The sequence below is a fragment of the Diadema antillarum genome, unplaced genomic scaffold (genome assembly GCF_040938485.1).
Source record: "Diadema antillarum isolate AM-2024a unplaced genomic scaffold, OU_Dant_1.0 seq00000324_RagTag, whole genome shotgun sequence".
Classification (NCBI taxonomy): Eukaryota; Metazoa; Echinodermata; class Echinoidea; order Diadematoida; family Diadematidae; genus Diadema; species Diadema antillarum.
In genome coordinates this window covers 860,000-873,861 of record NW_027271343.1, presented here as the reverse complement: position 1 = coordinate 873,861, position 13,862 = coordinate 860,000, and the positions used below count along the sequence as shown (strand labels likewise).

Sequence of the window (13,862 nt, the reverse complement as noted above, 5' to 3'; positions counted from 1 at the left end):
ACTAAAGGCAATACATGAACATCTGTATAATGCAAGATTTCACACGCACCCATTTGCTTCAAACGAAATTCAAGGTGAAATCTAAAGAGTGTGAAAACATACTACACTGCATCTCAAAGTATGTACATGTAGGCAAAACAAGTGTCACAAATAAGACAACTACATGTATTGTATATCATGAAAGCAAATGCATGTACAATCACTTAGCATACAATATGGCAGCAAAATAAAACCATGAATAATGGACACTGGCAAGAATATTAAAAAAAATACCAAAGGCAATACTGTATAATCCAAGATTTCACTTGCACTTGTTCGCTTCAAGCACAATTCAAAATGAAATCCTTATGAGTGTGAAAACATACTATAATGGTATAGTACGAAATGTTAACGTGGCAACAATATGTAGGCAAGACAAGTCTCGCAAATACATGTATGACAAATATTGCATATTGCGAAAGCAATGTCCTGGGGTTACTTTAATACTAGAGTACACAGTCAGTCTAGACAATCTAGTATCTAAACGACCATAGTGTTGTCACTGACACTGACACTGGCCCACCACTGGTACTGTGACTCTAACTACCTAGACAAGAATAAATCTACGTGTAAAGTTTACACCTAAGCTCAAATTTACATAAATTTACACTTTTTTCATGTACAAAGCTGTTTGCCCCAACTCACAACGTACAGAGTGTAATATAGCCCCAGGGCCTAAATTAGGCCTAGATCTAATTGATCTTTTTTTATTTTGCATAGTAGTTGGTGGTAAACAGATATGTCGACGGCAAACACAAAATCCAGTGTCTGGGACTACCTTTGCTACTGCGCTCACAAGAAAGCCAACATACGACCGATCCGCCTAATTGTAACGTTACTTGGGGAATTACTACTTCTTATTCTCATCATGGCTTGGTGTCAAACTTACCTGTTTCCAAATCCTTTTTTCAAGTGATTTGTGCAGTTTACAGCCGCACAATATGGCATTTGAATGCCTCGCTCAAGGTCTCGGAACGTCAGAAAAACACGGTACAACATGCAGTCACTGTATGTGGATAGCGTCTGCTGGGATTTGCACGCAAAAAAAGTTCCGCTAAGCAAAATGGCGGACGTCACGTGACAATGAGTCGAGCGACGGCGACAAAACGGGTGGCGAGTGATTCTTCTATGTGTAAGAGTTCTGTGCTCCCGACTCCCGAACCGAGGACCCGGGTTCGAATCCCGCCCAGTGCTTACCTCCTTGGACAAGACTTTTTACCCACGATGTCCTTCTCGACCCAGGTGTATAAATGGGTACCTAGCAACGCTAGGGTAATAATAATGGCAGGGTCCTCTGGTATATAGTGGGGGGCGCAAGGGATTTTTGGTTCAAATTTTTCCAAAAGCACCAAAATTTGGCACACATGTAGCCCAAACCATATTATAGAATGGGTAGCGAGAATCCTGCGATCTGATTGGTCGAGAGCTATGTGTTGATTTTTACTGGCCGCACTCTACGTACGCTGAGTCACCGTGGTAAACATGTTATCGCGCACTTGTAGCAAGAGTACGCGTACTTGTAACAAAGGTTTGCGCACTAAGCAAGCGTTCGCGCACTCAGGTTGGCCATGCGTCCAGTAAATACTGATGAATGGCTGGCCGTGCGTCCAGTAAAAACTGATGCATGCTTGTTTACGGCAAGCCAAAAGGAAATGCATCCAGTAATTTTGTCATCGGGTAACACGATAGAAAAATGGGTTTTTGACAAGAAAATTACCCATTCTATAAATCAGATGACGCACATGTCTTTTCGTGCGTCAGTCGGAATATAGTGTGCATGCGGTAACTATGGAATTTAGCCTAAACCCACTCGGCTTCGCCTCGTGGGTTAGGCATTCCATAGTTACCTTATGCACACAATTCCGACTGACGCACTCAGACCTGTGCGTCATTTGTATACTATTTCGATTTTTGATGGGCGCCAAGAAGGGCGCCCTCTGGGGCGACCATATTAGCAAAATCCAATATGGCCACCACATAGGTTTAAAGGCCACTTGCATTTGAAATCATAAAAGGGTTACAATCACTACGAAAGTCAGGTTAAGATGTTTTCTGGGTCAAGGAATTCGAATCTGAAGTTGTTTTTATGGTATGAAGTCAATTTTTCCTTATAAGGTCACCTTAAGGTCATTTAGGGGTCAAGCCATTGTATTCATAAGAGTTTATTTAAAAAAATGTCTTGCCCATGGACAATATTCCAGGAATGCCAGCCTTAGTAATAGAATTGCAGCTGTCGACGGCTGAAAAAAAGGCGTATTTCTTGTGAAGGGCGCCCTCCGGGGCGGCATATTTGCAAAATCCAATATGGCTGCCACCTACGTTTAAAGGCCAGTATAACAATTAAAAACCTTTAAAGTGTTACAATAATTTGAAAAGTCAGCTTTAGAGGTTTTATGGGTCAAGGAATTCGATTCTGAAGTTGTTTTTATGGTCTGATGTCAACTTTTCCTTATAAGATCTGCCTAAAGGTTCTTATAAGGTCTCCCTATGGAATATTATAGTTCATGTCACAATCTTTCCAATAATCATTTTTACATTACAGGCGCTAAGAGGAAAAGTCCTCACCGACTGGTCATATTTGCGGAATTCAATATATTTGCATTTGCTTTAATGGCAGCCAAAAGAGCTAGTTAGAATTATGGGTAATGCCCTTTTAAAGAGTTTTCAAGATTTGATAATTGGATTATTATTTTCACCTTCATCTTCGAGGAATGCAATTAAAAGCATACATATATGAGAAATAAAATCCTATTGCTACCGAATATATTAATAGTTTAGCAATGGGGGGGGGGGGGGCTACTCTCTACATTAACAGCGTCCTTGACGTTGCCACTAAAAACAGAAGTGTTTTTATTTCTCTGTTACAGTTCAGGGATCCTCAATCACAACAGATATTCATAATTCAGATTTAAATTCAATGGAATAATGATTATGAAGATCACTCCTAATCTGGATGAAAAAAGAAAGAAAAATCTGTCGTGTTTAAGAGAGCTTTTAGTACATCAGGTTGGCATCAATTTGCTATTTTCGAACTTGAGTATCAAAGTTCGATTCTAAAGTCCTTATAGGAATTTTTATGTGCCTCCATAGCTAAATACGCCGTTCAGAGAACATGACGGTCCTGGTGACGCCATGTAGGGAACAAGCATATTTCACAAGTGCCACAGTGACACCATTAACAAGGTACAGATTAGATATGCTAAAGTACAACTTTCATGACACCTACTAGGGTCTATTAAGATTCTATTCAAAGTGCTTGGACGCAAATTGGTATGATATCACAAGACTTTATAAGTTGGTATCTCGTTGGTCTGAAGACTATAGGTTGCAACTCTACTCTCCGCAACATCTCTACGACGCACGTCTCCTGGAGACGAGCCCAATCTCCAGGATTCGCAGGAGAATCGAACATTTTGGATTTTTGAAGAGACTTTTCCGTCTTCCAGCTTATCTCCGAGACGTCTCAGCGAAGTCTCCATCACTGTGGCCATGTCGTGGGGACTTGATTTGTCTGCAACATCTTCGAGATGTTCCCGCATCTTGTGGAGACGAAAGCGAGAAGTCGCTGAGAAAAGACGTCTCTGATGATAAGTCCCTGCGACTGCAAAAGCCGTGCCAACATCCCCGTGACTTCCAAGCAAATAAGTTGTCCCTTTGTTTGAAAACGTCTTGGTCGTCGCCCTGGAAATTACATTAGTTGTGACAGCGAAAATAATTTCTTCGAGACGCTGGCATTGCGACAATGTCTCCTCCCGTCAGATAGGCCCTCAATCCCCTCCCCCCTTTAAATTTGCAGCAATATCAAACTACTGACCATGGCTCGTCTGACACCTGCTCTACATTGTGCATTTTCACCTTCATTCATCCATCCATTCATTCATTCATTCGTTTCATTATTTTTTTTTTCATTTCCATATTTTCCACCTCCAATGCATGCCTTGAAACAGCTGTGGTACAGAAGAATGAAATTTGGTACTGAAGCATTGCGGAGGGTGGCTGATAGTACTAGTAATTGCCATGTACCTGTGAAATCTTTCCTCCAGCTCCACTCCCTGCAGTCAGGGATCACATCATGACCCATGCTGTCATGATTCCAGTAGAAACTCACTTGCAGCAGCACTCATCATCGAAATATTGATACAGCGCCGCTTGAGCAGATAGGGTAGTTTCTGATGATCTGCTCCCACGTTATGACGAGATGATGCCTACCCTCGTTGACGCTGGCTGCCCCATAAACCTTGTTGCTCATCAGTCCTTGCTGGACATGAGCACGATTATTAAAGTAGTTAATGTATCAGTGAGCTCTGGTTTGCTGACCCATGCATGTCACATCAAAGCAAGTCTAAAGTAATGTCGCACCCTGTCAGTGCCTGATGTTGGGTTCTGGAACAGAGGTATGCTGTGCAGGAAAGAGCTGAAAAGGGGTTAAAAAAAGCACACTACGGAAAATGCGATGTTATGCTCATCCGTGCGATTGTATTCTGTTTTCCAAAAATGCTTTCAGAAAACATTATGTCATCCTTTGTAAGGATATCTTTGCGGAGATCGAATCTAAGTTGTTGGAAAATCTAAAGAATTGTGAGATCACAATTCCTGTTGGATATTTCCGTCTCGAATCAGGTGCTCAGGATGAGTTGTCCGTCCCATTTATTCTTGGATATCTGTGCGCTGATGAATGAGGGCAGATCTTTATTTTTCAGTCTTAATTTACAGGAAGCCGCTGTGCTCTTCCAATCATGATTTGAGATTTGAGTGGTGCCATCACCATCTCTTGTCAGAGGACTGCACAGTGTTGCTGCGCAAAAATAAGATTATTTTCTTCAGGATCAGTATCCCATACAATATCAATACATGTAGGTGTTCAGTTTCCCTAGTCATTTGCGCTTTCAGTAAAGAAACGGTTTCGTTTGGTAAAAAGAGAATAAAAAATAGATAAGAAAAAAACTTCAGCTGAATTGTCTGCACCTACTCTGATAAGATACTTCCATTAAAGGACTTTAATGATCAAATTTAGTTTACTGCCCCTAGAAAACTGGTCTGACCTGGATTGAGGAACTCGATTCCCTGAAAGCTTCGGTCATTGCTTCCTTCACTGAAGAAGCAGACGCTGTCTTGCCAAGGGAGAGCAGGCATACACCAATTTCAGCAGGAGGAGAATCATATCGCTTGCCAGCTGGAAAGTTATATGATTGAACATGAAAGGTGACGAGGTGGCTCAGTCGGTAGCATATGGCTTGCGGTCTAGGGACTTGTGTTCCGGCGCGGGTTCGAATCCCACTTATCTCAAGTCTAGCTGAGCAATGGAGTGTGTTGTCATACCGTCCCCTGTAGTAGAGGCACAACACTTTGCACCTCATCACTTGGATATAAAAAGTGGAAGTCCCTTATGTGAAAGAATCACAAAACCCAGACACATGAAAAGATCCCGAATCGGCATTCCGTGATCGGAAAACTCAAGGTGCATACACCGGTAAAGTGGTCCACCCCAAGTACACATACACCACCGGCCAGCTTTACAAACAGACCATCTAGTTGCATACGGGCTATCCAGCTATCTCGTCAGAAGGAAAAATGAAGACAAAATAAGATTAGGTGTGTTTACTACCGTCATTGTCATTGCACCCTGATTCAGCACCTTGGAATAGGATGGCGGCCGTATTTAATCATATATATATATCGTCGGTGTTTTCACGAAGTGGCACGACCGGCCAAAATCGAGTAAATTTTCGATTTTAAGATTTTTGCATGTTATGATAGTAAATACCGAGATCTACAACCTGACAAATTTTTGGACCTCATTCTCAAATAATTACGTAATAATAACGACCGTGTCACTTCGTGAAAACTTCGACTGGTCGGTCTACGATTTTCACGAAGTGGCACGATCGCGGGTTGATGGTGCGTATACGCCGGACGTCATCATAAATCATTTATCCACCAAACGTCCTCGTACGCGCGCGTCTAAAATGGCTGCGCCCAGAGCAACGGAAACTAGACGGATGAAATCGGTAAAGTTACATTTCGCTCTGTATTGACACTTTAATTGTTCGAATTTTTCACATTCTTGAATGTAGATTTATGAATGAGGAATTAGAATATCAAAACAGCGTAAATATGTATTCTTGCAGATCACATTGACTTCGTTTGGCGCTGTCCTAGGGTCGTTATCTACGTGTGCAGTCCCACATCTATTATTCGGTGTAAGTGGAGAATAGGCAGGGAAAGTGATTCGAACTAAAGTCAAATGAACACGTCTCACATTTGCATCGAATCTTAAACGCACTAACTGGTGATATATTGTGAAGTTTTATTGTTTCCTGTATTACGAGCTCAAATATGTAATGCAACGACCTATTTCCCAGGTGGCAGGTAGACTGATTTAACTCTCTTATCTTGCTTATGTCTGAATCTTCCAGGAATTTAGATCCATTTAAGGGAGTCTATATCTAGGCCTACAACTTCAAGATCTAATTAAGATAGTTAACAGTGTTACAGTGTTAATAGTGTTCTTCACCTGTCCAGGTTACCTGTCCAGGTTACTGTAAAAGTGATGTTATTTCACTGACTACCTTTGAATTCTCAATGAAAAAAAAAATGATTTTAGAGTTACTTCTGCTAAAAGTCTTAACATTAAATCAGGGAGGTCCTCTTCCCACCTCCCTGTCTAAATTCAGGCGTTACCAACAACAATGAAGACTTTGATAATGTTGTCGAGAATCCCTTAACAGCAAATTTGATTTGGAGAGACAACAAGCAAAATGGAACGTTTTTGCTCAGCACCTGAATTCATAAATTGTTCTATCATGCTATATTATGAGCCTATTAAAAAGCCTCAATGTGGTCGTAATTGGCCTATACGTGGCAAGTACTTTTGCCTTAGTTTGCAATTTTTCGTTTTGTTTGTTTTGATTTTCTACAATCTATGGTTCTTTGAAACACTAGGGTTTTTTTTGGGGGGGGGGGTGGAGGCTGGGGATTGGGAGCTGGGCAAATTGTAAAATTAAACCAAAGAGATGTTCATTGTTCATAAACTTCAGATTCTGGTAAGCCGTAGAATATAGACCTGAAAGGGATTGGGGGGGGGGGGGCAGTGTGATATTTTGCAAATCTGTGCATCAATTTTATGATCTTACAGAACTGGTAGTGATGGAGTTTCATGTGACTGACATCTTTCATTCATCTTCCATTACAAACAGATATTGAGGCCTTTGTGTGGACAACCCAACAACTTGCAGACTGGAATGAAATGAGTGCTGTCCTTCGATGATGGGCTACTTTACAGTATTGTACTCCATACCGCATTCCTGCAGATTTCTCCTATCATCTCAAGCTTGAACAAGACCCGTAAGTTACATTGCTATCTGTCAAGGATTTAGAGTAAATTAGACAGACCAGTGTGTAAGAGACAGTGCAGGCACACTACTAGTAGTAATAATATTACTAATATGATTTGCCACATACTAAAATAATTGTTTTGATTACCTTTGAATTCTCAATGAAAAAAAAAATGATTTTAGAATTACTTCTGCTAAAAGTCTAACGTTAAATCAGGGAGGTCCTCTTCCCACCTCCCTGTCTAAATTGAGGCGTTACCAACAATGAAGAGTTTGATAATGTTGTCAAGAATACCGTACCAGCAAATTTGATTTGGAATAATGGATAGACAACAAGCAAAAAAAAACAACAACAAAAAAAAACTCCTGTGCAACGTTTATGCTCAGCACATGAATTCATAAATTGTTCTATCATGCTATATTATGAGCCTAAAAGCCTCAATGTAGACGTAGTTGGCCTATATGTGGCAAGTACTTTTGCCTTAGTTTGCGATTTTTCATTTTGTTTGTTTTGATTTTCTACAATCTATGGTTCTTTGAAACACAGAGGGTTTTTTTTTTTTGGGGGGGGGGGATGGAGGCTAGGGATTCGGAGCTGGGCAAATTGTAAAATTAAACCAGAGAGACGTTCATAAACTTCAGATTCTGGTAAGCTGTAGAATATAGACCTGAAAGGAATGGGGGGGGGGGGGGGGGAGGGGCAGTGTGATGTTTTGCAAATCTGTGCATCAATTTTATGATCTTACAGAACTGGTAGTGATGGAGTTTCATGTGACTGACATCTTTTATTCATCTTCCATTACAAACAGATATTGAGGCATTTGTGTGGACAACCCAACAACTTGCAGACTGGAATGAAATGAGTGCTGTCCTTCGATGATGGGCTACTTTACAGTATTGTACTCCATACCACATTCCTGCAGATTTCTTCTATCATCTCAAGCTGGAACAAGAACCGTAAGTTACATTGCTATCTGTCAAGGATTTAGAGTAAATTAGACAGACCAGTGTGTAATAGACAGTGCAGGCACACTACTAGTAATAATAATATTCCTAATATGATTTGCCACATACTGAAATAATTGTTTTGTCTTACTCTTTCTTTAATTACAACTGTATTTGTAGTTTTATGAATGTGAAGCACTGACATAACATGGAATCCAACATTTTGACATCTAATTATCTGTAGTCATGTTGCATTTTGGTATAAAGGCAATGCTGTCCCTCAGTCTCATTTTGATGTGGTAGCAGTATGCATTTCTTCAGTGTCATGTATCTTTCAGGACTGTTGTAACTGTAGTTTTTTATTCTTAGTTTGATTATTGTTGTGTTTTTATTTTTTTATTGGGGGGGGGGGGGCCAAGGGAGATGAGGAAGAACAGTTATACACTCTGTACTGATATGAGATACCATCAACTTTGCAAAAGTCAATGGCACATACTGTATGACAAATTCTTGGCAGAGATGATGAAAATGAACTGTCTCAATATACATTTATAGTTTTACTCATGTCAATGTGTTTTTTTCCTTGTTCACTCAGAAGTCAAATGTCTGAGACATTACTTACATGGAATTGACTGTGTCACTGATTTTTACTTGTGATGTCCTGCTTTCTTTATTCTTTACTTTAGTTCTGCTCCTGATTCTAGTCAACAATATGTTCATTCACCATTTCGTCTGGCGTAGCATCCTCTTCTTACTGCACTCAAAGGTTACATTGTGCACCATGCTAAAGGTGAGCAAGATCAATAAACAGCAATCCATGCAACACCTTTTCATGTAGTATTTGGTTTTATTTTGTCATAGACAATTACTAAGAAAATCCAGTGTCAATGGACAATTAGGTGTAATCCTACTACAGTCTTGTTATGCACATTGTCACATTGATGTAAACTTTATGATAAAAAAAAAAAAATGCATTAGCACTTTTGAGTAAAACATTACCAAAGTGTTGATATGAAAGGAACATTATCATATAATTATTTTCTTAGGGAAATCGGTGTAGTTTTAGAAATGTGTAAAATTAATTAAGAAGTATGTTATGACTGTTGTATCAAATGTCATCATTCTCCTCTGCAATGGAGAAGTAACATTGTCTGTGAAAAACAATTGTTCCTCTTTGCATAGGGAGAGAAGCAGATAACAACTGTCTACTGGAGAAAGCCAAGAGAAACCCGAAACAGCTACAAATGACTAGGGTGGCTGAGCTGAACATCTGCACTAAAATCCAAGCCATGGGATCATTGTGGAAGGAGATCATAGCAATATTTCACCACAATCACAGAGTTGCTCCACACGGCAGCATCAAACTTTTCACAAGAGTGTGTGCTTTATGAACGGACAGGCAGGTTCTAGCAGAACATTATTTCGATGTTCTTTTTGATTTTCTATTTAATGACTTTGGGTTTGTATGTGTGCAGAAATGGGGGGGGGGGGGTAGTGGTGTCATAAAGTAGGACATCAATTTTAATAATAATAATAATAATAATGATAATAATCATCATAATCATAATCATAACAATAAAAATAGTAATAATTATAATAATCAACAGTGCTTATATAGCATATGGAAACATTCTGTATTATGCCTTTTGTGCTCAAGAATAGAAATGATTGAACAAAAACATACAATTGCAATTACAATGATACCTTTTTTCACGTTTAGACTGTAATGGTAGAGACATTACAAGCAAATGTATGCCATTGCTTTTTTATTCAGAATAACAAATAAGTCACTACCTTTTGAACGAAGGTTTCTCTCTGGTGTGTTTCCTATTTAAAGTAGTTCTTTCAAATAGTGTGGATTCAAAAGTTAATATCAACAGTTTGATCTGTATATGAATTTTGACTGGAAGCTAGTGCAAGCTTCTTAGCACTGGTGAAATTTTTGTTCATTTCTTTTTTTTTTAAATTTGGACACTACTCTTGCAGCAGAGTTTGGAATAGCTTGTAATCTCTGTATCTGTTTGACTGACAATCCACAAAGTAATTAATGACAAGATCAACATGTCACATTAAGAAACCATGAACTGAATGTACTGCTGTGCGTTTATCAGTAAAGTCTCAAATTTTCAAAATATTGTATGTGAAAGAATCGAGGAGACATTAAGGGACATTAATCCTACATACTGTATCTCTCACTGTCACCTTATTCACTGACATTACTCTTGATAACCATCAATCCACGGGTCTCTCTATACTGCTTTGTCACAATGATGCCATCCTCAATTTCCACTGTATTATGCTTCCCCTCTCTGACTTTAAACAGTGCTTTTCACAAGAAAACCATAGCTATGTCAAATACCATAAAGATGTCTCTTCTTTTACTTTGTTTATGAACCAGCTCTCCCATCAAACTATTCATTTTGTCTCCCTTAGCCCAGCCACCATTAGGCCAAACCCATAAACAATTTTCAGTATTTTTGAATTATGCCTACCCCAGCACCTGTGACACCCACAGCAGACATAAACTAAAGTCAGGACCAAGTCAAGTCAAGTTGTGCAACTTAGAAAGGTATTAGTAGACTGCAAGAGGGATATAAACAATTGGATGCTTACATTTCCTCTGCTTGCTCTCTCTCTGCAACTAAAAAATGCCTAATAAACTTTGACAGAAAATGTTTTCTTGGATGATAGATGTACTGCAGTACATAGCCATATTATTGCAGTCTGTGTCCACATCAGAAATTATGGCCTAGACATCATTATCTATGTCTTTTTATATTGTATATTTTTGTGGATTTTACTTTTGAAACAATAATGAGTAAATGCAGATCTGATAGCCACTTCTTACTGAGCTTAGATAAGGAACTTTGTATATTTTATCCTCTAGCAGTGAGAGAAAAGAAAGGGAAACATGAGGATTTTTTATCTTGCAAAATAACATGGTATGGTAATGAATAAAATTTCAGGCACATACTGTGCATAATATGAGTGCTTACAAACTTTTACAAAATTAGGGAAGATTAAGACTGCTTGCAGAAGATTTATAATACACTTTGTGAACTGTCACAGCACTTTAAACATCAATTAGTTCAGTCACTGTCTACGACATTGTATTGCCTTTAATATGAAGAAGGTTATCCATACCAAATCAGCTAGTGTCTTTGTAATTATGTACTTGTATTCATATCATCAAATTCTAGATTGATTATAAAGTCAATGTTTGGTAAACAGCATTTGACCAGGTTGAAGTTAGGTGATGGGATATGGAAGGAGGTGGAACATTTTGGTCATTATTTTGTAAGATTTTGGGGCTTTAAAGGCAAGAGTCAGTCTAGTCTCATACGTCTGAATAATATTTTTGAATCTACAAAAAAAAAAAATGAAATATTATAGTACCCTGAATGCCATGAAATATAGATATCATCAAGGTGGATGATACATACAGAGCTTGGTATAAATGTTAGAACATAACAGAAACCTTCGTTACATCTGAAAAATAAATGAAAGGTAATGTACTGTACCTTTACTTCATTCAAGTTGGAATCTGCATTATATGAGTAGTATGATCCACGTATAGTTTATTGAAAAGCCATATTTAAAACTCGTGTACACACGTGGTAATAAATCTATGAATGAGAAAAGATACCCAAATAAAGCTCATTTAGTTTTTATGTAATTTAAAAAGTTGTGTAAGGTGTCACGTGTAGGAAATGAATAGAGAGAGGGATTGTGTGTTTGTTTGTGTGTATGTGTGTGTTTGCGTGTGTGTGAGGGAGAGAGAGAAAGAAAGCGAAAGAAAGGGTGGAAAAGAGAGTGAAAGAGAGTATTACCAGCACAGAATTATTTTCTTTACAAGAATGACACATTCACAAAGCAATAGAGCAAACTGATTACATTTCATATTCGAAAACAACATGCTTCGTGGTTATAGCACGAGATACAGTAATGCTCCGAGGAAGAGAGTGAATCTTGAAAATTATGATTCGAAATAATGTGCAGAAAGACCGATGCAATGAGCTGAGAGCAATGATCAATGTGTAATATAATGAAGAACAACTCAATAATAATGCCTTTCTGCGAATGGATGAGAGATTTAGAAGGGGAAAGAAAAAAAAAGTATCAAACAAAATCTTGATACCCAATTCATATCACTAGTATACAGAGGAGCATCGCTAATGCGCGCGCTCGATTATGTGCGCGCGCGGCTATGAGAAATGATGAAGATAACCTAACGCGCAGCGCGTGCGCGCCGATGGTGTCACTTCGTGAAAAATGAAATCCGCACCATGCGCGAAGAATCGAAGCGGCACGGCCGACGGTGCCGGTTCGTGAAAATATTGGAAGCGTTGTTTACGTGTTTTTGTGTTTTCACGAACCGGCACGACGGACTTTGCCCGATATTTCAACGAAACTTTTGTTTTTCACGATGAACCAAGAACATGAAACACACAAACAACTCCTAATCTGTCGTGCAGTGTGATATTTAGGTAACTGGACGTGAAATATAGGCGCAATCATGGATTTTGCAAAGGCAAAAACTTCAAACGCGATTATCTCGAAACTTACTTTCGCGGCTCCGGGGCCGGCTGTGCCGGTTCGTGAAAACACCAGCGATATATATATATATATACTGTATATATATATATATATGTCAGATATGAGAAATGAGGAGAAATCGGTGCGTAGCTTTGACATCATTATTCCTCTTACTGTTCCTCTTTTTTGGAAAAGCGCAAGAGTTGAAAAATTGGTCTCCGCCGGGGATCGAACCCGGGTCTTTGGCATGGAACGCCAACGCCTTAACCGCTCGGCCACGGAGACGTCATAGCGATTCAGGCAGACCCAAGCTCGAATACCCGACGGACCAACCTTTCAACTCTTTATGCGCACGTTCCTTTTTGGGGCTGAGAGTTATGAATAACAACCAGCCGCGTGCCCCAGCTGGATCTGCAATGAGATTCACGTAGCGGTGAATTGGGATAATGTTTTTGCGAAAGAAGACACCGCTACAACAGCTTTGTGGCTTCTCCTGAATAATTTGCATATGTGAGATATGAGAAATGGGGAGAAATCGGTGCGTTGCTTTGACATCATTATTCCTCTTACTGTTCCTCTTTTTTGGAAAATACTGTATATATATATATATATATATATATACATATATATATATACTGTATATATAAATATTGAAACAAGAAAGGGAAAACTGACCAGAAACAAATAATAAATGGCAAAAACTTTGAGCAAAGAAAATGGGTTTTCATTGGGATTCGAACCCGAGATCTCCGGATTACTAGACCGGTGCTCTACCGACTGAGCTATTGAAAGCCCTAGATCGGTGTTCGTCCCAAACCCTTAATTCTCTTTGCTCGTGTTGTCAGAAGCTATAGTGTGTGTATGTGTGCCACACACACACACACACACACACACACATTAACCTGACATAGACCCAAAGGAAGTTAATCAACTTTGGAATAAATGCGAGGGATCACCGAAGCGATGAAGCTTTTCATTTTTTTTTTGTAATATATATTGAAACAAGAA

General features: G+C 39.1%; 1 non-coding gene across 1 annotated transcript; it reads right to left on the bottom strand.

The window, feature by feature from the left end:
* Positions 1-13,067: 13,067 nt before the first annotated feature.
* Trnag-ucc (transfer RNA glycine (anticodon UCC)) lies at positions 13,068-13,139 on the bottom strand. Its single transcript has one exon. It is a non-coding gene; the product is annotated as a tRNA-Gly (tRNA).
* Between the last annotated feature and the right edge of the window lie 723 nt (positions 13,140-13,862).